The sequence below is a fragment of the Mustelus asterias genome, unplaced genomic scaffold (genome assembly GCF_964213995.1).
Source record: "Mustelus asterias unplaced genomic scaffold, sMusAst1.hap1.1 HAP1_SCAFFOLD_3740, whole genome shotgun sequence".
In the NCBI taxonomy this organism is placed as follows: domain Eukaryota; kingdom Metazoa; phylum Chordata; class Chondrichthyes; order Carcharhiniformes; family Triakidae; genus Mustelus; species Mustelus asterias.
The window spans coordinates 1-27042 of record NW_027593685.1 but is presented as its reverse complement, the minus strand read 5'-3'; the positions used below and the strand labels follow the sequence as shown (position 1 = coordinate 27042).

At 53.6% G+C, this 27042-nt stretch overlaps 1 long non-coding RNA gene across 4 annotated transcripts; it reads left to right on the top strand.

Annotated features, from left to right (window-relative positions):
• Positions 1-909: 909 nt before the first annotated feature.
• Positions 910-21504, top strand: LOC144490754 (uncharacterized). Of its 4 annotated transcripts, none has more exons than XR_013497332.1 (3): positions 910-1211; positions 14704-14787; positions 21462-21504. It is a non-coding gene; the product is annotated as an uncharacterized LOC144490754 (long non-coding RNA). The 4 variants fall into 4 exon arrangements; XR_013497333.1 differs by lacking the exon at positions 910-1211 and adding an exon at positions 2287-2336; XR_013497331.1 differs by lacking the exon at positions 910-1211 and adding an exon at positions 2340-2417.
• The last annotated feature ends 5538 nt before the right edge of the window (positions 21505-27042 follow it).

Sequence of the window (27042 nt, the reverse complement as noted above, 5' to 3'; positions counted from 1 at the left end):
TCTCCCACTCACTCTCCATCTCTTTCTCTTTCTCTCTCTCTCTCCCCATCTCTCTCTATCACTCTCTCCCTATCTCTCTCTTCATGCTTCCCACCACTCTCGATGTCCCCCATCTCCCTCTCTCCCCCTTTGCTTCCCTATTTTTATTTCTGTCTTTGTCTCTCTCGCTCCCTCACTCTCTGCATGTCTCACTTCCTCTCTCTCCCAATCTTCCTCTCCCCAGATGTAAGATCTTGTCTCTCGCTCCACACGTGTGTGCCTCATGCTCCTCTCTCTCTCTCTCTCCCCCTCTCTGCCTCTCTCTCTTTCTCTCTGTCTCCCTTTCTCTCTCTGTCTCTCTCTCTCTCTCTGTCTCTCTCTCTCTCGCTGTCCCTCTCTCTCTGTCTCTCTCTCTCTCCCTCTCTCTCTGTCTCTCTCTGTCTCTCTCTCTCTGTCTCTCTGTCTCTCTCTCTCTCTGTCTCTCTCTCTCTCTGTCTCTCTCTCTGTCTCTCTCTCTCTCTCTCTGTCTCTCTCTCTCTCCCTTACCTTTTGACTCAAGAACAACTTCTTCCCTGCTGCCCTCAGACTTTTGAATGGACCGACCTCGCATTAAGCTGATCTTCCTCTCCACCCTGGCTATGACTGTAACACTACATTCTGCACCCTCTCCTTTCCTTCTCCCCTGAGTACTCTATGAACAGTATGCTCTGCCTGTATAGCTGGCAGAAACAATACTTTTCACCGCATCCCAATACGTGTGACAACAATAAATCAAATCAAGTCTCCCTCTGCGGTCAAAGATTTTCCGTTTCTTTCCCCCGGCTTGCCTGAGCTGTCCCCAGGGATTCCCGGGAAACCAGTTGCCGTGACAAATGACATGTCCTCTGAGAGGGGGGTTGGGCATGTGTTGGGTGGAGAGGGACAGCGTCTTGGCCACTGCTCTCTCTCCCCTCTCCTCCAGTCCCCCCTCACTGACCCGAGGAGGCCCTCCGTTGGCACTGCCTCTGGGCCTGTGAGCTGGAAACTGAGGCCTACCTCAGGCATCAGTCAGCCTGAACCCAAACAGGCCCCAGCTACTTGTTATTGCCAAGAGCAAGAAACAGGCTGTTCCAAGAGAGAGTTCCTGTCGATTGAAACAATATTCAGGGCTGGAACGCCACGTCTAAAATAACCGTCTCCGGGGAGAGAACGGGCAATAGGCCTAATCTCCCAGACCAGCAATTGCCTGGGAGGTCAGTGGCCATTTCACCTTTGACATCTGATCCCCCGCGCTGTACCTGTCCTGGGAGTGTTTGATGGGGGACAGTGTAGAGGGAGCTTTACTCTGTATCTAACCCCGTGCTGTACCTGTCCTGGGAGTGTTTGATGGGGACAGTGTAGAGGGAGCTTTACTCTGTATCTAACCCCATGCTGTACCTGTCCTGGGAGTGTTTGATGGGGGGGACAGTGTAGAGGGAGCTTTACTCTGTATCTAACCCCGTGCTGTACCTGTCCTGGGAGTGTTTGATGGGGGACAGTGTAGAGGGAGCTTTACTCTGTATCTAACCCCGTGCTGTACCTGTCCTGGGAGTGTTTGATGGGGGGACAGTGTAGAGGGAGCTTTACTCTGTATCTAACCCCGTGCTGTACCTGTCCTGGGAGTGTTTGATGGGGGACAGTGTAGAGGGAGCTTTACTCTGTATCTAACCCCGTGCTGTACCTGTCCTGGGAGTGTTTGATGGGGACAGTGTAGAGCGAGCTTTACTCTGTATCTAACCCCGTGCTGTACCTGTCCTGGGAGTGTTTGATGGGGACAGTGTAGAGGGAGCTTTACTCAGTATCTAACCCCGTGCTGTACCTGTCCTGGGAGTGTTTGATGGGGGGGACAGTGTAGAGGGAGCTTTACTCTGTATCTAACCCCGTGCTGTACCTGTCCTGGGAGTGTTTGATGGGGGACAGTGTAGAGGGAGCTTTACTCTGTATCTAACCCCGTGCTGTACCTGTCCTGGGAGTGTTTGATGGGGGGACAGTGTAGAGGGAGCTTTACTCTGTATCTAACCCCGTGCTGTACCTGTCCTGGGAGTGTTTGATGGGGGACAGTGTAGAGGGAGCTTTACTCTGTATCTAACCCCGTGCTGTACCTGTCCTGGGAGTGTTTGATGGGGGGACAGTGTAGAGGGAGCTTTACTCTGTATCTAACCCCGTGCTGTACCTGTCCTGGGAGTGTTTGATGGGGACAGTGTAGAGGGAGCTTTACTCTGTATCTAACCCCGTGCTGTACCTGTCCTGGGAGTGTTTGATGGGGGGACAGTGTAGAGGGAGCTTTACTCTGTATCTAACCCTCTCCAAGTACTTGCGAGTTCTTGCTGGGGATTGTGGTAAGTTGAAGCCAGGAATTTCTGAACCGCCCGTCTCCCCAGAGGAGGTGCCTTGTGAACACAAGGATGTTCGTCCGCGCTGTAAATAGTCTGCTTGTTTTTACTCTGTGTGTGTGTCTGGCTCGGGAAGATAAAGGCACCATAAATCATTGCTGAGACATTTGTTTACCCCAGCCAAGCCCTGCTGAAGGCCCTGTCTCTGTTGCTGGGTGACCTGTTGGAGGCTGTGTCCGGCGCTCGCTGGTACCCCCTCCCTCCCCGTGCCTGTGGCCGCCACCCTCTGTTCCCCCACCCTTGCAGGCTCAGGGCATTAGACTGCGTGAGGCCTCACCAGCCAGCTGCTCGGTTGGTGGGAATGGACGCAGGGTCTGAGAATCCCGTGCCAGGCTTTCTGAGGGGTGAGGAAGTTTGGCAACGATTCCCTGCGCACAGAAGCGTGGGACAGGGTTGGCAAAGGCCAAGTCATGTGTGTAGTGGCGTTAGGCCGCAGGTCAGCCCTGCGGGCTTGCAGCGGGGGAACAGGGCCCCGGGAGGGGCTGAATGGCCTCTCCCTTCCTGTCCCTGGGTCTGTGTCGGGTTCTAAGTTTTTAAGTTCATTCATTATTTTGATTTGATTTATTATTTTTTTAAAATTCATTCGTGGGACATGGGCGTCGCTGGCTGGGCCCAGCATTTATTGCCCATCCCTAGTTGCCCCTAGGAGGGCAGTTGAGAGACAACCACATTGCTGTGAGGCTCTGGAGTCACATGTTGGCCAGACCGGGTAAGGACGGCAGATTTCCTTCTCTAAAGGACATTAGTGAACCAGATGGGTTTTTCCGACAATCATAGAAACATAGAACAGTACAGCACAGAACAGGCCCTTCGGCCCACGTTGTTGTGCCGAGCTTTGTCTGAAACCCAGATCAAGCTATTTCCTCCCTATCATCCCGAAGTACTCCATGTGCCTATCCAATAGCTTCTTAAATGTTCCTAAAGTGTCTGACTCCACTATCCCTGCAGGCAGTCCATTCCACACCCCAACCACTCTCTGAGTAAAAAACCTACCTCTGATATCCTTCCTATATCTCCCACCATGAACCCTATAGTTATGCCCCCTAGTTACCGCTCCATTCACCCGAGGAAATAGTCTTTGAACGTTCACTCTATCTATCCCCCTCATCATCTTATAAACCTCTATCAAGTCTCCTCTCAACCTCCTCCGCTCCAAAGAGAAAAGCCCAAGTTCCCTCAACCTTTCCCCATAAGACCTACCCTCCAAACCAGGCAGCATCCTGGTAAATCTCCTCTGCACTCTTTCCAGTGTCTCCACATCCTTCTTACAGTGAGGTGACCAGAACTGCACACAATATTCCAAATGTGGTCTCACCAAGGTCCTGTACAGGTGCAGCATAACCCCACGGCTCTTAAACTCAAACTCCCTGTTAATGAACGCCAACACACTATAGGCCTTCTTCACAGCTCTATCCACTTGAGTGGCAACCTCTAGAGATCTGTGGATATGAACCCCAAGATCTCTCTGTTCCTCCACAGTCTTCAGAACCCTACCTTTGACCCTGTAATCCACATTTAAATTAGTCCTACCAAAATGAATCACCTCACATTTATGAGGGTTAAACTCCATTTGCCATTTTTCGGCCCAGCTTTGCATCCTCTCTATGTCTCTTTGCAGCCTACAACAGCCCTCCACCTCATCCACTACTCCACCAATCTTGGTGTCATCAGCAAATTTACTGATCCACCCTTCAGCCCCCTCCTCTAAGTCATTAATAAAAATCACAAAGAGCAGAGGACCAAGCACTGATCCCTGTGGCACTCCGCTGGTAACCGGTTTCCAGTCCGAAAATTTTCCATCCACCACCACCCTCTGTCTTCGATCAGACAGCCAGTTACCTATCCAATCGGCCAACTTTCCCTCTATCCCACACCTCCTCACTTTCATCATAAGCCGACCATGGGGGACCTTATCAAACGCCTTACTAAAATCCATGTATATGACATCAACTGCCCTACCTTCATCAACACACTTAGTTACCTCCTCAAAAAATTCAATCAAATTTGTGAGGCAAGACTTGCCCTTCACAAATCCGTGCTGACTATCCCGGATTAAGCTGCATCTTTCTAAATGGTCGTAAATCCTATCCCTGAGGACCTTTTCCTTTTTAATCGACAATGGATTCACCATCATCAGTAGATTCTTAATTCCAGATATTTTTTTATTGAATTCAAATTCCACCATCTGCCGTGGGTGGGATTCGAACCCGGGTCCCCCCCAGAACGTTAGCTGAGTTTCTGGATTAATAGTCCAGCAATAATACCACTAGGCCATCGCCTCCCGATTTATTATTATTGTTATCGCCCCATGTATTGGGATACAGTGAAAAGTATTGTTTCTTGCGTGCTGTACAGACAAAGCATACCGTTCATAGAGTACATAGGGGAGAAGGAAAGGAGAGAGTGCAGAATGGAGTGTTACAGTCAGAGCTAGGGTGTAGAGAAAGATCAACTTAATGCGAGGTCGGTCACAAAGTAGGTCATTAGTGTCACAACTAGGCATACATTAACACTGCAATGAAGTTACTGTGAAAATCCCCTAGTCCCCACACTCCGGCACCTGTTCAGGTGACACTGAGGGAGAATTTAACACGGCCGAATGCACCCCAACCAGCACGTCTTTCAGACTGTGGGAGGAAACCGGAGCACCCGGAGGAAACCCACGCAGACACGGGGAGAATGTGCAAACTCCACACAGACAGTGACCCGAGCCGGGAATCGAACCCATGTCCCTGGCACTGTGAGGCAGCTGTGCTAAACCACTGTGCCAGCGTGCCGCTGGGTGTGTTAGGAGCCTTGCCACTGACTCCCTCCTGTTCCCTCTCTACCCACAGCTGGGGTCAGTATAGACCCCGGGGGGTGGGGGGGGGGGGGGGGAGGGGGAATTGGATCCCCATCCTCTCTACTCCGAGGGCTTGGCTCACTGCTGTTCCAGGACTCCTGGGCCGTCAGATCATCCTGTGTCTCTCTCTCTTTGTCTCTCTCTGTCTCTCTGTCTCTCTCTCTTTCTCTCTCTCTCTTTCTCTCTCTCTCTGTCTCTCTCTCTTTGTCTCTCTCCGTCTCTCTCTCTCTCTTTGTCTCTCTCTGTTTCTCTCTCTGTTTCTCTCTCTCTTTCCCTCTCTCTCTGTCTCTCTCTCTCTCTCTTTGTCTCTCTCTGTTTCTCTCTCTCTCTGTCTCTCTCTGTCTCTCTCTTTCTCTCTTTCTGTCTCTCTCTGTCTCTCTGCCTCTCTCTCTCTGTATCTCTCTCTGTCTCTGTCTCTCTCTCTCACTCTCTGTCTCTCTCTCTCTCTCACTCTCTGTCTCTCTCTCTCTCTCTTTGTCTCTGTCTCTCTCTCTGTCTCTCTCTCTTTGTTTCTCTCTTTCTCTCTCTCTCTCTCTGTCTCTCTCTCTCTCTCTCTGTCTCTCTCTGTCTCTCTCTCTGTCTCTCGCTCTCTCTCTGCCTCTCTCTTTGTCTCTCTCTGTCTCTCTCTCTCTGTCTCTGTCTCTCTCTCTCTCTCTCCCTCTGCCCCCCTACCCCCCCTACCCCCCCTTACCCCCGCCCCCTCCCTCCGCCCCCCTACCCCCCCCCCCTTCCCCCCTCCCTCCTCTCTCTCTCTCTCTCTCTGTTCCTCCCACCTGACCTGTTTGTGTCTGTGTGTACTGACTGTCTCTGTCTCCGGGGACCGTGTATCCAGCTGGAGTCCCGCACACGCATGTTTGTACTGAGCTGGAAGTTAATTCTTGAGGGGATGTGAGGTTTCTCCTTTCCTGTCTGAGAGGAAGGAAGGTGGAATGGAGGTGGGGGGGGGGAAGAGTATTTGTGGTTGGAGGCAGAGGGGAGCGGGGACAGTTAACCCCACCCTGCAGGCACCGTCATCGCCCCAAAGGTGACGTCTGCCTCGGGGTAACCAACGTGAGAGAGGGGGCAACGGTGTGGGGGGTAGGTGGGGGGAGTGGGCCGAGGGGGGGAGGTCTTGAGGTCCAGACTCACTCAGCAAGGAAGTCTTCCCTGTGACGTTGGGGCTAATTACAGCTGGCAAGGAGTTGGGGAAACTGGAGGCACAGAGGCACAGAGCAGAAGGAGGCCATTCGGCCCAGCAAGTCTCCACCTACAACAATCCCACCCAGGCCCTATCCCCAAAATCCGATATGTTTACCCCACTAGTTCCCCTGACACAAAGGGACAACTTAGCATGGCCAATCCACCTAACCTGCACATCTTTGGACACTAAGGGACAATTTAGCACGGCCAATCCACCTAACCTGCACATCTTTGGACACTAAGGGACAATTTAGCACGGCCAATCCCCCTAACCTGCACATCTTTGGACACTAAGGGACAATTTAGCACGGCCAATCCACCTAACCTGCACATCTTTGGACACTAAGGGACAATTTAGCATGGCCAATCCACCTAACCTGCACATCTTTGGACACTAAGGGACAATTTAGCACGGCCAATCCACCTAACCTGCACATCTTTGGACACTAAGGGACAATTTAGCAGGGCCAATCCACCTAACCTGCACATCTTTGGACACTAAGGGGACAATTTAGCACGGCCAATCCACCTAACCTGCACATCTTTGGACACTAAGGGACAATTTAGCACGGCCAATCCACCTAACCTGCACATCTTTGGATACTAAGGGACAATTTAGCATGGCCAATCCACCTAACCTGCACATCTTTGGACACTAAGGCGCAATTTAGCACGGCCAATCCACCTAACCCGCATATTTTTGGACTGTGGGAGGAAACTGGAGCACCCGGAGGAAACCCACGCAGACACGGGAAGAAGGTACAAACTCCACACAGACAGTGACCCAAGGCCGGAATCGAACCCGGGTCCCTGGCGCTGTGAGCCAACAGTGCTAACTACTGTGCTAACCGTGTGATAGGGAATGAGGTGGAGGGAAAGGGGAGGGGTGTAGGAAACGGAGTGTACAGATATCTCCCTGAGAGAGGGAGGGGACTGAGAGACACCAGTCAGTGTACAGATATCTCCCTGAGAGAGAGGGGACTGAGAGACACCAGTCAGTGTACAGATATCTCCCTGAGAGAGAGAGGGGATTGAGAGACACCAGTCAGTGTACAGATATCTCCCTGAGAGAGAGGGGACTGAGAGACACCAGTCAGTGTACAGATATCTCCCTGAGAGAGAGAGGGGACTGAGAGACAGCAGTCAGTGTACAGATATCTCCCTGAGAGAGAGAGGGGACTGAGAGACACCAGTCAGTATACAGATATCTCCCTGAGAGAGGGAGAGGAGACTGAGAGACACCAGTCAGTGTACAGATATCTCCCTGAGAGAGAGAGGGGACTGAGAGACACCAGTCAGTGTACAGATATCTCCCTGAGAGAGAGAGTGGACTGAGAGACACCAGTCAGTGTACAGATATCTCCCTGAGAGAGGGAGGGGACTGAGAGACACCAGTCAGTGTACAGATATCTCCCTGAGAGAGAGAGGGGACTGAGAGACACCAGTCAGTGTACAGATATCTCCCTGAGAGAGAGGGGACTGAGAGACACCAGTCAGTGTACAGATATCTCCCTGGGAGAGAGAGGACTGAGAGACACCAGTCAGTGTACAGATATCTCCCTGAGAGAGAGGGGACTGAGAGACACCAGTCAGTGTACAGATATCTCCCTGAGAGAGAGAGAGAGGGGACTGAGAGACACCAGTCAGTGTACAGATATCTCCCTGAGAGAGAGGGGACTGAGAGACACCAGTCAGTGTACAGATATCTCCCTGAGAGAGAGGGGACTGAGAGACACCAGTCAGTGTACAGATATCTCCCCGAGAGAGAGAGGGGACTGAGAGACACCAGTCAGTGTACAGATATCTCACTGAGAGAGAGAGGGGACTGAGAGACACCAGTCAGTGTACAGATATCTCCCTGAGAGAGAGAGAGGGGACTGAGAGACACCAGTCAGTGTACAGATATCTCCCTGAGAGAGAGGGGACTGAGAGACACCAGTCAGTGTACAGATATCTCACTGAGAGAGAGAGGGGACTGAGAGACACCAGTCAGTGTACAGATATCTCCCTGAGAGAGAGAGGGGACTGAGAGACACCAGTCAGTGTACAGATATCTCCCTGAGAGAGAGGGGACTGAGAGACACCAGTCAGTGTACGGATATCTCCCTGGGAGAGAGGGGACTGAGAGACACCAGTCAGTGTACAGATATCTCCCTGAGAGAGAGGGGACTGAGAGACACCAGTCAGTGTACAGATATCTCCCTGAGAGAGAGGGGACTGAGAGACACCAGTCAGTGCACAGATATCTCCCCGAGAGAGAGAGGGGACTGAGAGACACCAGTCAGTGTACAGATATCTCCCTGAGAGAGGGGGGACTGAGAGACACCAGTCAGTGTACAGATATCTCCCTGGGAGAGAGGGGACTGAGAGACACCAGTCAGTGTACAGATATCTCCCTGGGAGAGAGGGGACTGAGAGACACCAGTCAGTGTACAGATATCTCCCTGAGAGAGAGAGAGGGGACTGAGAGACACCAGTCAGTGTACAGATATCTCCCTGAGAGAGAGAGGGGACTGAGAGACACCAGTCAGTGTACAGATATCTCCCTGAGAGAGAGAGGGGACTGAGAGACACCAGTCAGTGTACAGATATCTCCCTGAGAGAGAGAGGGGACTGAGAGACACCAGTCAGTGTACAGATATCTCCCTGAGAGAGAGAGGACTGAGAGACACCAGTCAGTGTACAGATATCTCCCTGAGAGAGAGGGGACTGAGAGACACCAGTCAGTGTACAGATATCTCCCTGAGAGAGAGGGGACTGAGAGACACCAGTCAGTGTACAGATATCTCCCTGAGAGAGAGAGGACTGAGAGACACCAGTCAGTGTACAGATATCTCCCTGAGAGAGAGAGGACTGAGAGACACCAGTCAGTGTACAGATATCTCCCTGAGAGAGAGAGGACTGAGAAACACCAGTCAGTGTACAGATATCTCCCTGAGAGAGAGAGGGGACTGAGAGACACCTGTGTTTGTAAACTGGGACTTGCTGAGTGATGGGTTAAGGCTTATCTATTTAAAGCTGTCCCTAATTTATTCTGTGAGTTATTCGGAGAGAATGTCATCACTGCCGTTTTATCTTGCCGTCTTGTTCCTGCTGCCTTTCCCAATCGCTTCTCCGAAGCATCAACAATCTCCTTCAGACCACAATATCACTCTATAAAGGGCATCCCAGCAACTCCAGATAGCTGATTCATAGCAGAATATTACAACACAAAATATCCCCTTCCCATTCGCTCCCACTGTACGCAATCCCAATGGACCCAAACCCCTTCCCATTCATTCCCACTGTACACAATCCCAATGGACTCAAACCCCTTCCCACTCACTCCCACTGTACACAATCCCAATGGACCCAAACACCTTCCCATTCACTCCCACTGTACACAATCCCAATGGACCCAAACCCCTTCCCATTCATTCCCACTGTACACAATCCCAATGGACTCAAACCCCTTCCCACTCACTCCCACTGTACACAATCCCAATGGAGCCAAACCCCTTCCCACTCACTCCCACTGTACGCAATCCCAATGGACCCAAACCCCTTCCCATTCATTCCCACTGTACACAATCCCAATGGACTCAAACCCCTTCCCACTCACTCCCACTGTACACAATCCCAATGGTCCCAAACCCCTTCCCATTCACTCCCACTGTACACAATCCCAATGGACCCAAACCCCTTCCCATTCACTCCCACTGTGCACAATCCCGATGGACCTAAACCCCTTCCCATTCACTCCCACTGTACACAATCCCGATGGACCCAAACCTCTTCCCATTCACTCCCACTGTACACAATCCCAATGGACCCAAACCCCTTCCCATTCACTCCCACTGTACACAATCCCAATGGTCCCAAACCCCTTCCCATTCACTCCCACTGTACACAATCCCAATGGGCCCAAACCCCTTCCCATTCACTCCCACTGTACACAATCCCAATGGGCCCAAACCCCTTCCCACTCACTCCCATTGTACACAATCCCAATGGACCCAAACCCCTTCCCATTCACTCCCACTGTACACAATCCCAATGGACCCAAACCCCTTCCCATTCACTCCCACTGTACACAATCCCAATTGACCCAAACCCCTTCCCATTCACTCCCACTGTACACAATCCCAATGGACCCAAACCCCTTCCCATTCACTCCCACTGTACACAATCCCAATGGGCCCAAACCCCTTCCCATTCACTCCCACTGTACACAATCCCAATGGACCCAAACCCCTTCCCATTCACTCCCACTGTACACAATCCCACTAGACCCCAAACCCCTTCCCCTTCACTCCCACTGTACACAATCCCAATGGACCCAAACCCCTTCCCATTCACTCCCACTGTACACAATCCCAATGGACCCAAACCCCTTCCCATTCACTCCCACTGTACACAATCCCAATGGACCCAAACCCCTTCCCATTCACTCCCACTGTACGCAATCCCAATGGACTCAAACCCCTTCCCATTCACTCCCACTGTTCACAATCCCAATGGACACAAAGCCCTTCCCATCCACTCCCACTGTACACAATCCCAATGGACCCAAACCCCTTCCCATTCACTCCCACTGTACACAATCCCAATGGTCCCAAACCCCTTCCCATTCACTCCCACTGTACACAATCCCAATGGACCCAAACCCCTTCCCATTCACTCCCACTGTACACAATCCCAATGGACCCAAACCCCTTCCCATTCACTCCCACTGTACACAATCCCAATGGACCCAATCCCCTTCCCATTCACTCCCACTGTACGCAATCCCAATGGACCCAAACCCCTTCCCATTCACTCCCACTGTACACAATCCCAATGGACCCAATCCCCTTCCCATTCACTCCGACTGTACACAATCCCAATGGGCCCAAACCCCTTCCCATTCACTCCTGTACAGGGATTTTCAGGGGGGTTTCCCTATGGTGCTATGTATTGAGCTGAACTCAGCTAATACAAAGACTCATGAAAGATAGCACACAGTTAAAGACGTTCTTTATTGACCAATGCGCATTGGGAGAGAGACAGCCTGAAGAATCCAAATCCTCTCTGCTGTTACAGTACATGTGTATAACAGATATACCTTTTCGAAGGTTCGTTTCTCCCGTCCAACCTGTCATCCACACTGGCTGGTCCAATTACAATAATACACATGATTAACCTTGGGCCAATAGCATTCTACCTTCGAGCAGAATTGGGAATGCATTGGTTAACTGGACCCAGAAGTTCTTCCCCCAGTTGCCTAGTGACCTTGCCTATGCAAATTCGGTAGGTTCAAGGATCAGCCTCGCCACCTGCAACCCATGGGAACAGAGAGGGAGTCATCTCTCTCTGGCCTGCTGGCTACCCACCCCTTATCGCGGGGGACACGGTAGCACAGTGGTTAGCACCGCTGCCTCACAGCGCCAGGGACCCGGGTTCGATTCCCGGCTCGGGTCACTGTCTGTGTGGAGTCTGCAAGTTCTCTTCCCGTGGGTTTCCTCCGGGTGCTCCTGTTTCCTCCCACAGTCCGGAAGATGGATGGATTGGCCGTGCTAAATTCTCCCTCAGTGTACCCGAACAGGCGTAGGAGTGTGACGACTAGGGGATTTTCACAGTAACTTCATTGCGGTGTTAATGTAAGCCTACTTTTGACACCAACAAATAAGCTTTAAACTTTATCAGTTGAAACTGAATACTTCTATTCACTTAAACTTAGAAGCTAAATACCTCTATTAATTTTAAAATCTTGGCAGCTTGCAGCTGCATAGTCTCCTACTGATAATGTTCTATACCTCACTGTTTCCAAAGAATGTAGCTCTAGTCTAGTTCTGCTCCTTTCCCATTATGCTTTGGGGCAGGCTGCATCTTGGCCAAAGCTTACAAGACAATTGAAAATATATTTTCAATCCACAATACTTAGCGAGCCCCCTGACACTCAGGGGCAAGTTAGCACGGCCAATCAACCTAACCCACATATCTTTGGACTGTGGGAGGAAACCGGAGCACCCGGAGGAAACCCACGCAGACACGGGGAGAATGTGCAAACTCCACACACAGTCGCCTGAGGCTGGAATTGAAGTGATGCATTTTGGTAGAACTAACGTAGGGGGGAGCTATACGATAAATGGCGGAACCAGAAAGGGTGTAGATACGCAGAGGGACCTGGGTGTGCAAGTCCACAGATCCTTGAAGGTGACGTCACAGGTGGAGAAGGTAGTGAATTAGGCATATGGCATGCTTGCCTTTATAGGACGGGGCATAGAGTATAAAAGTTGGGGTCTGATGTTGCAGATGTATAGAACGTTGGTTCGGCCGCATTTGGAATACTGCGCCCAGTTCTGGTCGCCACACTACCAGAAGGACGTGGAGGCTTTGGAGAGAGTGCAGAGGAGGTTTACCAGGATGTTGCCTGGTATGGAAGGGCTTAGTTATGAGGAGAGATTGGGTAAACTGGTGTTGTTCTCACTGGAAAGACAGAGGATGAGGGGGTGACCTAATAGAGGTGTATAAAATTATGAAAGGCATAGATAGGGTGAACGGTGGGAAGCTTTTTCCCAGGTCGGTGGTGACGTTCACGAGGGGTCATAGGTCCAAGGTGAGGTCGGGGGGGAGGTTTAACACGGATATCAGAAGGACGTATTTTACACAGAGGGTGGTGGGGGCCTGGAATGCGCTGCCGGGCAAGGTGGTGGAGGCGGACACACTGGGAACGTTTAAGACTTATCTAGAAAGCCACATGAACGGAGTGGGAATGGAGGGATACAAAAGAATGGTCTAGTTTGGACCAGGGAGCGGCACGGGCTTGGAGGGCCGAAGGGCCTGTTCCTGTGCTGTATTGTTCTTTGAACCCGGGTCCTCGGCGCTGTGAGGCAGCAGTGCTAACCACTGTGCCACCGTGCTGCCTGACTTGTTTAAAATTCTCTACCAATTATTCTATATGCGTCTATGCGGACAATACCTTTGCATGATATATATATATATCATGCAAATATATAAATAAGGCACGTTGTGATTTCTTATGGTATATATAAGGCACACTGTGATCCCTACTCTAGCCTACTTTTATTTAATACTCTTCAAAATCCCAGGGAGTTTCTGTAGCCCCTTCTACAGTCCCCCCCCTTCTGGCCCTTGGCTAGCCCAAGATTAGGCCATTAAATAGATGTGTCCCAGCGCATGTTCTTAAATCCCGAAGGGTGACTTAGCCTCTGGTACCCTGTCCTCCTTGCCCATATTTACCGTCAGGTAAGATACTTGGTAGTGTGGATGAACAGAGGGATCTGGGTGTCCATGTGCATAGATCCCTGAAAGTTGGCACCCAGGTTGATAGGGTTGTTAAGAAGGCGTACGGTGTGTTAGCTTTTATTGGGAGAGGGATTGAGTTTCGGAGCCAGGAGGTCATACTGCAACTGGACAAAACTCTGGTGCGGCCGCATTTGGAGTATTGCGTACAGTTCTGGTCGCCGCATTATAGGAAAGATGTGGAAGTGTTGGAAAGGGTGCAGAGGAGATTTACCAGGATGTTGCCTGGTATGGTGGGAAGATCGTATGAGGAAAGGCTGAGGGGCTTGAGGTTGTTTTCGTTAGAGAGAAGAAGGTTAAGAGGTGACTTAATAGAGGCATACAAGATGATCAGAGGATTGGATAGGGTGGATAGTGAGAGCCTTTTCCCTCGGATGGTGATGGCTAGCACGAGGGGACATAGCTTTAAATTGAGGGTTGGGAGATATAGGACAGATGTCAGAGGTAGGTTCTTTACTCAGAGAGGGCGTGGAATGCCCTGCCTGCAGCAGTAGTGGACTCGTCAACATTAAGAGCATTCAAATGGTTATTGGATAAACATATGGATGATATTGGAATAGTGTAGGTTAGAGGGGCTTTAGATTGGTTTCACTGGTCGGCGCAACATCGAGGGCCGAAGGGCCTGTACTGCGCTGTAATGTTCTATGTTCTACCACTGTTGCTGTACCTTCTGTGGGCTTCTGTGGATAAATAAGGCCAACTGCGATCCCTATTCTAAACTAGTCTACTTTTTTTAATAGCCTTCAAGATCCCAGGGAGTTTCTGTAGCCCCTTCTACAGTCTGGCCCTTGGCTCGCCCAAGACTGGGCCACTAATTAGATGTGTGCCAGTACTTAATCCCAGGAGTTTCTGTATCCCCTTGTACTTCCCCCCCCCCCCCCCCGCCCTTCTGGCCCTTGGCTCGCCCAGGATTAGGACACTAACTCCGACTGTACACCATCCCAATGGATTCGATCTGCTCCGCAATTTCTCAGGGAATGATTTTCTCTCCTTTCTGCTTGTGTGCAGACCGCAAGAACCATGGCGACGGAACTCCAGGAGATCCAGATCACAGAGGGCAAGCCCTTGCTCCCCGGACAAGACCAAGCAAAGGTGAGAGACCCACCGCCGCAGCCAATAACCGCGGCGCAGGCTCCCGGCTGCCCTCAGCCCACCCCCTCTCCTCGCCGGACAATACCCCTCCCACCTCACTCCATGGACCCAACCTCCTCCCTCCAGCCGTTTCCCCCTTTACCTCAGCCACGCTCAGGTTCTGGCTGGCTCTCCCACTCTGTGGGGGCATCGCCAATTACCCCAATCCGACCCTCCAGCGTTGCGCCGCACCTTGCCCATTGGTTTGGACCATCAGATCCTTGCTGGGGGGTTGGCGGTTGCCCTGACATGCCCACCCCATTCCCCGCCCCCCCACTCCATCCCACCTCAAACTACCTCTATCTCCCCCTCCCTTGCGGGGGACTGACTCACAATAAAGCTTGTGGCTGGAGGTGGTTCACCTGTCCGCGCCTGTGGACCAATCAGAACATGGAAACTCGAGGAAGGCGAGCAGGAGTAGACCATTCGGCCCATTGGGCTTGCTCCGCCATTCCATACGCTCAGGGCATCGCTGGCCGGGCCCAGCGTTTATCGCCCGTCCCTAATTGCCCCTCGAGAAGATGGTGGGGGAGCCGCCCCTCTTGTACCCGCTGCAGCGCACTGTTTCAGAGTCTCACACTCACTCACTCACTCACTCACTCACTCACTCACTCACTCACACTCACTCACTCACTCACTCACTCACTCACTCACTCACTCACTCACTCACTCACTCACACTCACTCACTCACTCACTCACTCACTCACTCACTCACTCACACTCACTCACACTCACTCACTCACTCACTCACTCACTCACTCGCACTCACGCACTCACTCACTCACGCACTCACGCACTCACTCACTCACTCACTCACTCACGCACTCACTCACTCACTCACTCACTCACTCACTCACTCACTCACTCACTCACACAGAGTCAGAGAAACATAGAAACATAGAAAAACTACAGCACAAACAGGCCCTTCGGCCCCACAAGTTGTGCCGAACATATCCCTACCTTCTAGACCTACCTATAACCCTCCATCCTATTAAGCTCCATGTACTCATCCAGGAGTCTCTTAAAAGACCCTATTGAGTTCGCCTCCACCACCACTGACGGCAGCCGATTCCACTCGCCCACCACCCTCTGTGTGAAAAACTTCCCCCTAACATTTCCCCTGTACCTACCCCCCCAGCACCTTAAACCTGTGTCCTCTCGTAGCAGACATTTCCACCCTGGGAAAAAGCCTCTGAGAGTCCACCCGATCTATGCCTCTCAGCATCTTATATACCTCTATTAGGTCTCCTCTCATCCTACGTCTCTCCAAGGAGAAAAGACCGAGCTCCCTCAGCCTATCCTCATAAGGCATGCCACTCAATCCTGGCAACATCCTTGTAAATCTCCTCTGCACCCTTTCAATCTTTTCCACATCCTTCCTATAGTGAGGCGACCAGAACTGAGCACAGTACTCCAAGTGGGGTCTGACGAGGGTCTTATATAGCTGCATCATTATCGTAGAAATCATAGAATCCCTACAGTGCAGAAGGAGGCCATTCGGCCCATCGAGTCTGCACCGACCACAATCCCACATATTTACCCGCTAATCCCTCTAACCTACACATCCCAGGACTCTAAGGGGCAATTTTTAACCTGGCCAATCAACCTAACCCGCACATCTTTGGACTGTGGGAGGAAACCGGAGCACCCGGAGGAAACCCACGCAGACATGAGGAGAATGTGCAAACTCCACACAGACAGTGACCCAAGCCGGGAATCGAACCCGGGACCCTGGAGCTGTGAAGCAGCAGTGCTAACCACTGCGCTACCGTGCCGCCCTATCCCCGGACTCCTAAACTCAATCCCTCGATTGATAAAGGCCAGCACACCATACGCCTTCTTAACCACCTCCTCCACCTGCGGGGCCGATTTCAGAGTCCTATGGACCCGGACCCCAAGGTCCTTCTGATTCTCTACAGTACTAAGAGTCTTTCCCTTTATATTGTACTGCTTCATCCCATTTGACCTGCCAAAATGGACCACGACCCATTTATCTGGGTTGAAGTCCATCTGCCACTTCTCCGCCCAGTCTTGCATCCTATCTATGTCCCTCTGTAACTTCTGACATCCCTCCAGACTATCCACAACCCCACTCACTCACACAGTCATTGAGGATTACAGCATGGAAACAGGCCCTTCGGCCCAACTTGTCCATGCCACCCCTTTTTTTTTGAAACCCTGAAACTAATCCCAATTGCCCACATTTGGCCCATATCCCTCTATACCCATCGTACCCATGTAACTGTCTAAATGCTTTTTAAAAGACAAAATTGTACCCACCTCTACTACTACCTCTGGCTGCTTGTTCCAGACACTCACCACCCTCTGTGTGAAAAAATTGCCCCTCTGGACCCTTTTGTATCTCTCCCCTCTCACCTTAAACCTATGCCCTCTAGTTTTAGACTCCCCTACCTTTGGGAAAAGATATTGACTATCTAGCTGATCTGTGCCCCTCATTATTTTATAGACCTCTAGAAGATCACCCCTCACACACCCTCGCACGCATTCTCACTCACACACACGCTCACTCACTCACTCTCTCACTCACATGCACCCTCACTCACTCACACACGCATTCTCACTCACACACACGCTCACTCACTCACTCTCTCACACACACACACCCTCACTCACTCACTCTCTCACACACACACACCCTCACTCACTCACACACATTCTCACTCACACACACGCTCACTCACTCACTCTCTCACACACACACACCCTCACTCACTCACACACATTCTCACTCACACACACGCTCACACACTCACTCTCTCACACACACACACCCTCACTCACTCACTCTCTCACACACACACACCCTCACTCACACACATTCTCACTCACACACACCCTCACTCACTCACTCTCTCTCACACACACGCTCACTCACTCACACACATTCTCACTCACACACACGCTCACTCACACACACGCTCACTCACTCACTCTCTCACACACACACACCCTCACTCACTCACACACATTCTCACTCACACACACCCTCACTCACTCACTCTCTCTCACACACACCCTCACTCACTCACACACATTCTCACTCACACACACGCTCACTCACTCACTCTCTCAAACACACACACCCTCACTCACTCACTCTCTCACACACACACACCCTCACTCACTCACACACATTCTCACTCACACACACGCTCACTCACTCACTCTCTCACACACACACACCCTCACTCACTCACTCTCTCACTCACACACACCCTCACTCACTCACTCTCTCACACACACACACCCTCACTCACTCACACACATTCTCACTCACACACACGCTCTCTCACTCACTCTCTCACACACACACACCCTCACTCACTCACACACATTCTCACTCACACACACCCTCACTCACTCACTCTCTCTCACACACACCCTCACTCACTCACACACATTCTCACTCACACACACGCTCACTCACTCACTCTCTCACACACACACACCCTCACTCACTCACTCTCTCACACACACACACCCTCACTCACTCACACACATTCTCACTCACACACACGCTCACTCACTCACTCTCTCACACACACACACCCTCACTCACTCACTCTCTCACACACACACACCCTCACTCACTCACACACATTCTCACTCACACGAACGCTCACTCACTCACTCTCTCACACACATTCTCACTCACACAGACGCTCACTCACTCTCACTCTCACACACACACCCTCACTCACACACATTCTCACTCACACAGACGCTCACTCACTCACTCTCTCACACACACACACACCCTCACTCACACACACATTCTCACTCACACGAACGCTCACTCACTCACTCTCTCACACACATTCTCAGTCACACAGATGCTCACTCACTCACTCTCTCACACACACACACCCTCACTCACTCACACACATTCTCACTCACACAGACGCTCACTCACTCTCTCACACACACACACACCCTCACTCACTCACACACATTCTCACTCACACAGACACTAACTCACTCACTCTCTCACACACACACACACACACACACCCTCACTCACTCACACAGACGCTCACTCACTCACTCTCTCACACACACACACACACCCTCACTCACTCACACAGACGCTCACTCACTCACTCTCTCACACACACACACACACCCTCACTCACTCACACACATTCTCACTCACACACACGCTCACTCTCTCACACACACTCACTCACTCACACATATTCTCACTCACACAGACGCTCACTCACTCACTCTCTCACACACATGCACCCTCACTCACACACACATTCTCACTCACACACACGCTCACTCACTCACTCTCTCACACACACCCTCACTCACTCACACACATTCTCACTCACACGAACGCTCACTCACTCTCTCACACACATGCACCCTCACTCACTCACACACATTCTCACTCACACACACCCTCACTCACTCACTCTCTCACACACACACACCCTCACTCACACACATTCTCACTCACACACACACACCCTCACTCACTCACACACATTCTCACTCACACAAATGCTCACTCACTCTCTCACACACACACACACCCTCACTCACTCACACACATTCTCACTCACACAAATGCTCACTCACTCTCTCACACACACACACACCCTCACTTACTCACACACATTCTCACTCACACAAATGCTCACTCACTCTCTCACACACACACACACCCTCACTCACTCACACACATTCTCACTCACACGAACGCTGACTCACTCTCTCACACACACACACCCTCACTCACTCACACACATTCTCACTCACACACACCCTCACTCACTCACTCTCTCACACACACACACCCTCACTCACACACATTCTCACTCACACACACGCTCTCTCACTCACTCTCTCACACACACACACCCTCACTCACTCACACACATTCTCACTCACACACACGCTCTCTCACTCACTCTCTCACACACACACACCCTCACTCACTCACACACATTCTCACTCACACACACGCTCTCTCACTCACTCTCTCACACACACACACCCTCACTCACTCACACACATTCTCACTCACACAGACGCTCACTCACTCACTCTCTCACACACACGCATCCTCACTCACTCACACACATTCTCTCTCACACACACGCTCACTCACTCACACACATTCTCATTCACACGCGGGCGTGAATATACCATCCAGAGGGATTTTATTTCTGTTTGTCATCGAGTTTTGTTTGGAAACTTGGCCAGTTGAAATGGAAAAGTAATTTTCGAAAGGAATTAGATTAAGGGACAATTTAGCATGGCCAATCTACCTAACCTACACATCTTTGGACACTAAGGGGCAATTTAGCATGGCCAATCCCCCTAACCTGCACATCTTTGGACACTAAGGGACAAATTAGCATGGCCAATACAGCTAACCTACACATCTTTGGACACTAAGGGACAATTTAGCATGGCCAATCCACCTAACCTACACATCTTTGGACACTAAGGGGCAATTTAGCATGGCCAATCCCCCTAACCTGCACATCTTTGGACACTAAGGGACAAATTAGCATGGCCAATCCACCTAACCTGCACATCTTTGGACACTAAGGAGCAATTTAGCATGGCCAATCCACCTAACCTGGACATCTTTGGACACTAAGGGACAATTGAGCATGGCCAATCTACCTAACCTGCACATCTTTGGACACTAAGGGACAATTTAGCATGGCCAATCCACCTAACCTGCACATCTTTGGACACTAAGGGACAATTTAGCATGGCCAATCCACCTAACCTGCACATCTTTGGATACTAAGGGACAATTTAGCATGGCCAATCTACCTAACCTACACATCTTTGGACACTAAGGGGCAATTTAGCATGGCCAATCCCCCTAACCTGCACATCTTTGGACACTAAGGGACAAATTAGCATGGCCAATCCACCTAACCTGCACATCTTTGGACACTAAGGGACAATTTAGCATGGCCAATCCACCTAACCCGCACACCTTTGGACACTAAGGGACAATTTAGCATGGCCAATCCACCTAACCTGCACATCTTTGGACACTAAGGAGCAATTTAGCATGGCCAATCCACCTAACCTGGACATCTTTGGACACTAAGGGACAATTGAGCATGGCCAATCCACCTAACCCGCACATCTTTGGACTGTGGGAGGGAACCGGAGCACCCGGAGGAAACCCACGCAGACACGGGGAGAACGTGCAAACTCCACACAGACAGCGACCCGAGGCTGGAATCGAACCCGGGTCCCTGGTGTTGTGAGGCAGCAGTGCCAACCACTGTGCTACCGTGCCTCTTTGGCAGCTCATGGAGTCCGGAGCGGATTCATTGGAGTGAGGCCAGATCCGAGGGCAACCATTGTATCTTGGCATGAGCTCCGAGGGGCTGAATGGCCACTTTTCTCTTCCTACCGTGAGCAGCACACCCCCTCTGTCCTGCCTTATGATGCGGGATTGTTGTGTCGGAGAGAAGGAAGTGGCGAGGGGGGACCCTGGGGGGAGAGGTTGGTGGGGGTCTCATTTGTAGTGTTTAATGGCGATGTGGTGATCAGGACTGCAGGTGTGTGCCGTCACTGGACCCAGGTTGACCTTCTCTCTCTCTCTCTCTCTCTCTGCTCGTTCCGACAGGAAGCCGCCATCGCTGCCGCCATCTTGTTGGATCATGGTCAGGTAAGTGAGTACCCGTCAAAGACGAAGATATTTAATATTTCACCGGTTTCGAATGCCGTTCAGCACAAACAAAACACTCGGGGTGGTGCGGCTGACCCGGGCACTCCCTACCCCTACCCCGGTTTGACGAGATTTCATCCCTCCAGGATTCAGGAGGCTTTGAGGCCTAGACACAAAATGGCCACCGGTGGCCTCGGGTTGCCTGGTAACAGCTGGGATTTCTTTTATTTACCTTTCTATCTCCCAAATCTCTCTCCACCACTCACTCTCTCTGCCCCCCCGCCACTTAATCACTCCCACCCCCACTCTCTCACTTCCCCCCCCATTCTCTCTCTCCCCCCTATTCGCTCTCTCTCCCCCACTCTCTCTCTCTCTCCCCCCAACTCACTGTCTCTCCCCCCCCCACACTCTCATTCCCCCCCACACTCTGTTTCTCCCCACATTCCCTCTCCCCCCACTATCTCTCCCCCCCACTATCTCTCCCCCCCACTATCACTCCCCCTCGCTCTCTCTCCCCCACGCTCTCTCTCCCCCACTGCTCTCTCTCCCCCACGCTCCCTCTCTCCCCCTACTCTCCCCCCACTCTCTCTCTCCCCCCCTACTCTCTCTCCCCCCTCGCTCTCCCTCCCCCCCCTCTCCCTCCCACTCTCTCTCTCCCTCCCACTCTCTCTCTCCCTCCCACTCTCGCCCCCCCCGCTCTATCTCCCCCGCTCTCTCTCCGCCCCGGTCTCTCTCCCCACGCTCTCTCTCCCCCACCTCTCTCTCTCCCCCACGCTCTCTCTCCCCCACGCTCTCTCTCCCCCACGCTCTCTCTCCCCCACGCTCTCTCTCCCCCACGCTCTCTCTCCCCCACGCTCTCTCTCCCCCCACGCTCTCTCTCCCCCACGCTCTCTCTCCCCCACGCTCTCTCTCCCCCACGCTCTCTCTCCCCCACGCTCTCTCTCCCCACTCTCTCTCTCCCCCACTCCTCTCTCCCCCCACTCTCTCTCTTTCCCCCCACTCTCTCTCTCCCCCCCACTCCTCTCTCCCCCCCCACCTCTCCCTCCCCCACTCTCCCTTCCCCCACTCTCCCTCCCCCCACTCTCCCTCCCCCTACTCTCCCTTCCCCCACTCTCCCTCCCCACACTCTGTCTCCCCCCCCACTCTGTCTCCCCACCACTCTCTCTCCTCCCCACTCCCTCTCCTCCCCACTCAGCCCCCCCCCACTCTCTTCTCTCCCCCACTCTCTCTCTCTCCCCCACCTCTTTCTCTCTCTCTCTCTCCCCCACTCTCTCTCTCTCTCTCCCCCCCACTCTCTCTCTCCCCCACACTCTCTCTCCCCTACTCTCTCTCTCTCCCCCACTCTCTCTCTCTCCCCTACTCTTTTTCTCTCTCTCTCTCCCCCACACTCTCTCTCTCCCCTACTCTCTCTCTCCCCCACTCTCTCTCTCCCCTACTCTCTTTCTCTCTCTCTCTCCCCCACACTCTCTCTCCCCCACACTCTCTCTCTCTCCCCCACTCTCTTTCTCTCCCCCCCACTCTCTTTCTCTCCCCCCCACTCTCTCTCTCCCCCACACTCTCTCTCTCTTACTCTCTCTCTCTCCCCCACTCTCTCTCTCCCCCACTCTCTCTCTCCCCCACTCTCTCTCTCCCCCACTCTCTCTCTCCCCCACTCTCTCTCTCCCCCACTCTCTCTCTCCCCCACTCTCTCTCTCCCCCACTCTCTCTCTCCCCCACTCTCTCTCTCCCCCACTCTCTCTCCCCACTCTCTCTCTCCCCCCACTCTCTCTCTCTCCCCACTCTCTCTCTCCCCACTCTCTCTCTCCCCCCCACTCTCTCTCTCCCCACTCTCTTCCCCCCCCACTCTCTCTCTCCCCCACTCCCTCTCTCTCCCACTCTCTCTCTCCCCCACACTCTCTCTCCCCACTCTCTCTCTCTCTCTCCCCCCCGCTCTCTCTCTGTCTCTCCCCCACTCTCTCTCTCCCCCACTCTCTCTCTCCCCCCCACTCCTCTCTCTCCCCCACTCTCTCTCTCCCCCACTCTCTCTCTCCCCCACTCTCTCTCTCCTACTCTCTCTCTCCCACTCGCTCTCTCCCCCACTCCCTCCCTCCCCCACTCTCAGCCTCCCCTCCCCACGCCCTCTCTCCCCTCCCCTCACACTGTCCCTCCCCCCGCTTTCTCTCTCTCCCCCACCCTCCTCTCTCTCCCCCACTCTCTTTCTCTCCCCCCACTCTCTTTCTCTCCCCACTCTCTTTCTCTCCCCCACTCTCTTTCTCTCCCCCACTCTCTTTCTCTCCCCCACTCTCTCTGTCTCCCCCAGTCTCTCTCTCCCCCACTCTCTCTCCCCCACCCTCTCTCTCTCCCCCACTCTCTTTCTCTCCCCACTCTCTTTCTCTCTCCCCACTCTCTCTCTCCCCCAGTCTCTCTCTCCCCCCACTCTCTCTCTCCCCCACTCTCTCTCTTTCCCCCACTATCTCTCTCTCTACCCCACTCTCTCTCTCCTCACTCTCTCTCTCCCCCCTCTCTCTCTCTCCCCCTCTCTCTCTCTCCCCCACTCTCTCCCCCCCCACTCTCTCCCCCCCACTCTCTCCCCCCCCACTCTCTCCCCCCCACTCTCTCCCCCCCCACTCTCTCTCTCCCCCACTCTCTCTCTCTCTCTCCCCCTCTCTCTCTCTCCCCCACTCTTTCTCCACCCCCCCACTTTCTCTCTCCCCCCACTCTCTCTCTCCCCCTCACTGTCTCTCTCCCCCACTCTCTCTCCCCCACTCTCTCTACCCCCACTCTCTCTCCCCCCCACTCTCTCTCTCCCCGCAATCACTCTCTCCCCCCCGCTCTCTTTCTCCCCCAACTCCCTCTCTCCCCCCACATACTCTCTCCCCTCCCACTATATCCTCCCCCACACTCTCTCCCACCCACACTCTCTCCCTCCCCCCACTCTCCCTCCCCCCACTCTCTCTCCCCCCACTCTCTCTCCCCCACTCTCTCTCTCTCTCCCCCACTCAACCCCCCCCACACTCTCTGTCTCCCCCCCACTCTGTCTCCCCACCACTCTCTCTCCTCCCCACTCCCTCTCCTCCCCCACTCAGTCCCCTCCACTCTCTTTCTCTCCCCCACTCTTTCTCTCTCTCCCCCACTCTCTTTCTCTCCCCACACTCTCTCCCCACTCTCTCTCTCTCACCCCCCACTCTCTCTCTCCCCCGCTCTCACTCTCTCCCCCACTCTCTTTCTCTCCCCCACACTCTCTCTCCCCACTCTCTCTCTCTCCCCCCACTCTCTCTCTCCCCCGCTCTCTCTCTCTCCCCCACTCTCTCTCTCCCCCACTCTCTCTCTCCCCCACTCTACCCCCCCCCACACTCTCTGTCTCCCCCCCACTCTGTCTCCCCACCACTCTCTCTCCTCCCCACTCCCTCTCCTCCCCACTCAGTCCCCTCCACTCTCTTTCTCTCCCCCACTCTTTCTCTCTCTCCCCCACTCTCTTTCTCTCCCCCACACTCTCTCTCCCCACTCTCTCTCTCTCACCCCCCACTCTCTCTCTCCCCCGCTCTCACTCTCTCCCCCACTCTCTTTCCTCTCCCCCACACTCTCTCTCCCCACTCTCTCTCTCTCCCCCCACTCTCTCTCTCCCCCGCTCTCTCTCTCTCCCCCACTCTCTCTCTCCCCCACTCTCTCTCTCCCCCACTCTACCCCCCCCACACTCTCTGTCTCCCCCCCACTCTGTCTCCCCACCACTCTCTCTCCTCCCCACTCCCCTCCTCCCCACTCAGTCCCCCCCACTCTCTTTCTCTCCCCCCACTCTCTCTCTCCCCCACTCTCTCCCCCGCTCTCTCTCTCCCCCACTCTCTCTCCCCCACTCTCTCTCTCCCCCACTCTCTCTCTCCCCCACTCTCTCTCTCCCCCACTCTCTCTCTCCCCCACTCTCTCTCTCCCCCACTCTCTCTCTCCCCCACTCTCTCTCTCCCCCACGCTCTCTCTCTCCCCCACTCTCTTTCTCTCCCCCACTCTCTTTCTCTCCCCCACTCTCTCTCTCTCCCCCAGTCTCTCTCTCCCCCACTCTCTTTCTCTCCCCCACTCTCTCTCTCTCCCCCAGTCTCTCTCTCCCCCAGTCTCTCTCTCCCCCACTCTCTCTCTTTCCCCCACTCTCTCTCTTTCCCCCACTATCTCTCTCTCTACCCCACTCTCTCTCTCCCCCACTCTCTCTCTCCCCCCCTCTCTCTCTCTCCCCCTCTCTCTCCCCCCCCCCCACTCTCTCCCCCCCCACTCTCTCCCCCCCACTCTCTCTCTCCCCCACTCTCTCTCTCTCCCCCTCTCTCTCTCCCCCACTCTTTCTCCACCCCCCACTCTCTCTCTCCCCCACTCTCTCTCTCCCCCGACTCTCTCTCTCCCCCTCACTGTCTCTCTCCCCCACTCTCTCTCCCCCCCACTCTCTCTCCCCCCCACTCTCTCTGCCCCCCCACACTATCTGCCCCCCCACACTATCTGCCCCCCCACACTATCCCCCCCCACACTATCTCCCCCCCCACACTATCTCCCCCCCCACACTATCTCCCCCCCCACACTATCTCCCCCCCCACTCTATCTCCCCCCCCACTCTATCGCCCCCCCACTCTATCTCCCCCCACTCTATCTCCCCCCCACTCTATCTCCCCCCCACTCTATCTCCCCCCCCCCATTCTCTCTACCCCGCACTCTCTCTCTCCCCCCACTCTTGCACCCCCCCACCGTGTCTCCCCCCACTCTGTCTCCCCCCTCTATCTCTCTCTCCCCGCAATCACTCTCTCCCCCCACTCTCTTTCTCCCCCAACTCCCTCTCTCCCCCCACATACTCTCTCCCCGCCCACTATATCCTCCCCCACACTCTCTCTCCCCCACTCTCTCTCCCCCACTCTCTCTCTCTCTCCCCCACTCTATCCCCCCCCACACTCTCTGTCTCCCCCCCACACTCTCTGTCTCCCCCCACTCTGTCTCCCACCACTCTCTCCCACCCACACACTCTCTCTCCCCCCACTCTCCCTCCCCCCACTCTCTCTCCCCCCACTCTCTCTCCCCACTCTCTCTCTCGCTCCCCACTCTATCCCCCCCACACTCTCTGTCTCCCCCCCACTCTGTCTCCCCACCACTCTCTCCTCCCCACTCCCTCTCCTCCCCACTCAGTCCCCCCCACTCTCTTTCTCTCCCCCACTCTCTCTCTCTCCCCCCACTCTCTTTCTCTCCCCCACACTCTCTCTCCCCACTCTCTCTCTCTCTCTCCCCCCACTCTCTCTCTCCCCACTCTATCCCCCCCACACTCTCTGTCTCCCCCCACTCTCTCTCTCCCCCACTCTCTCTCTCCCCCACTCTCTCTCTCCCCCACTCTCTCTCTCCCCACTCTCTCTCTCCCCCACTCTCTCTCTCCCCCACTCTCTCTCTCCCCACTCTCTCTCCCCCACTCTCTCCCCACTCTCTCTCTCTCCCCCACTCTCTCTCTCCCCCACTCTCTCTCTCTCCCCCACTCTCTCTCTCCCCCACTCTCTCTCTCTCCTACTCTCTCTCTCCACTCTCTCTCTCCCCCCCACTCCCTCCC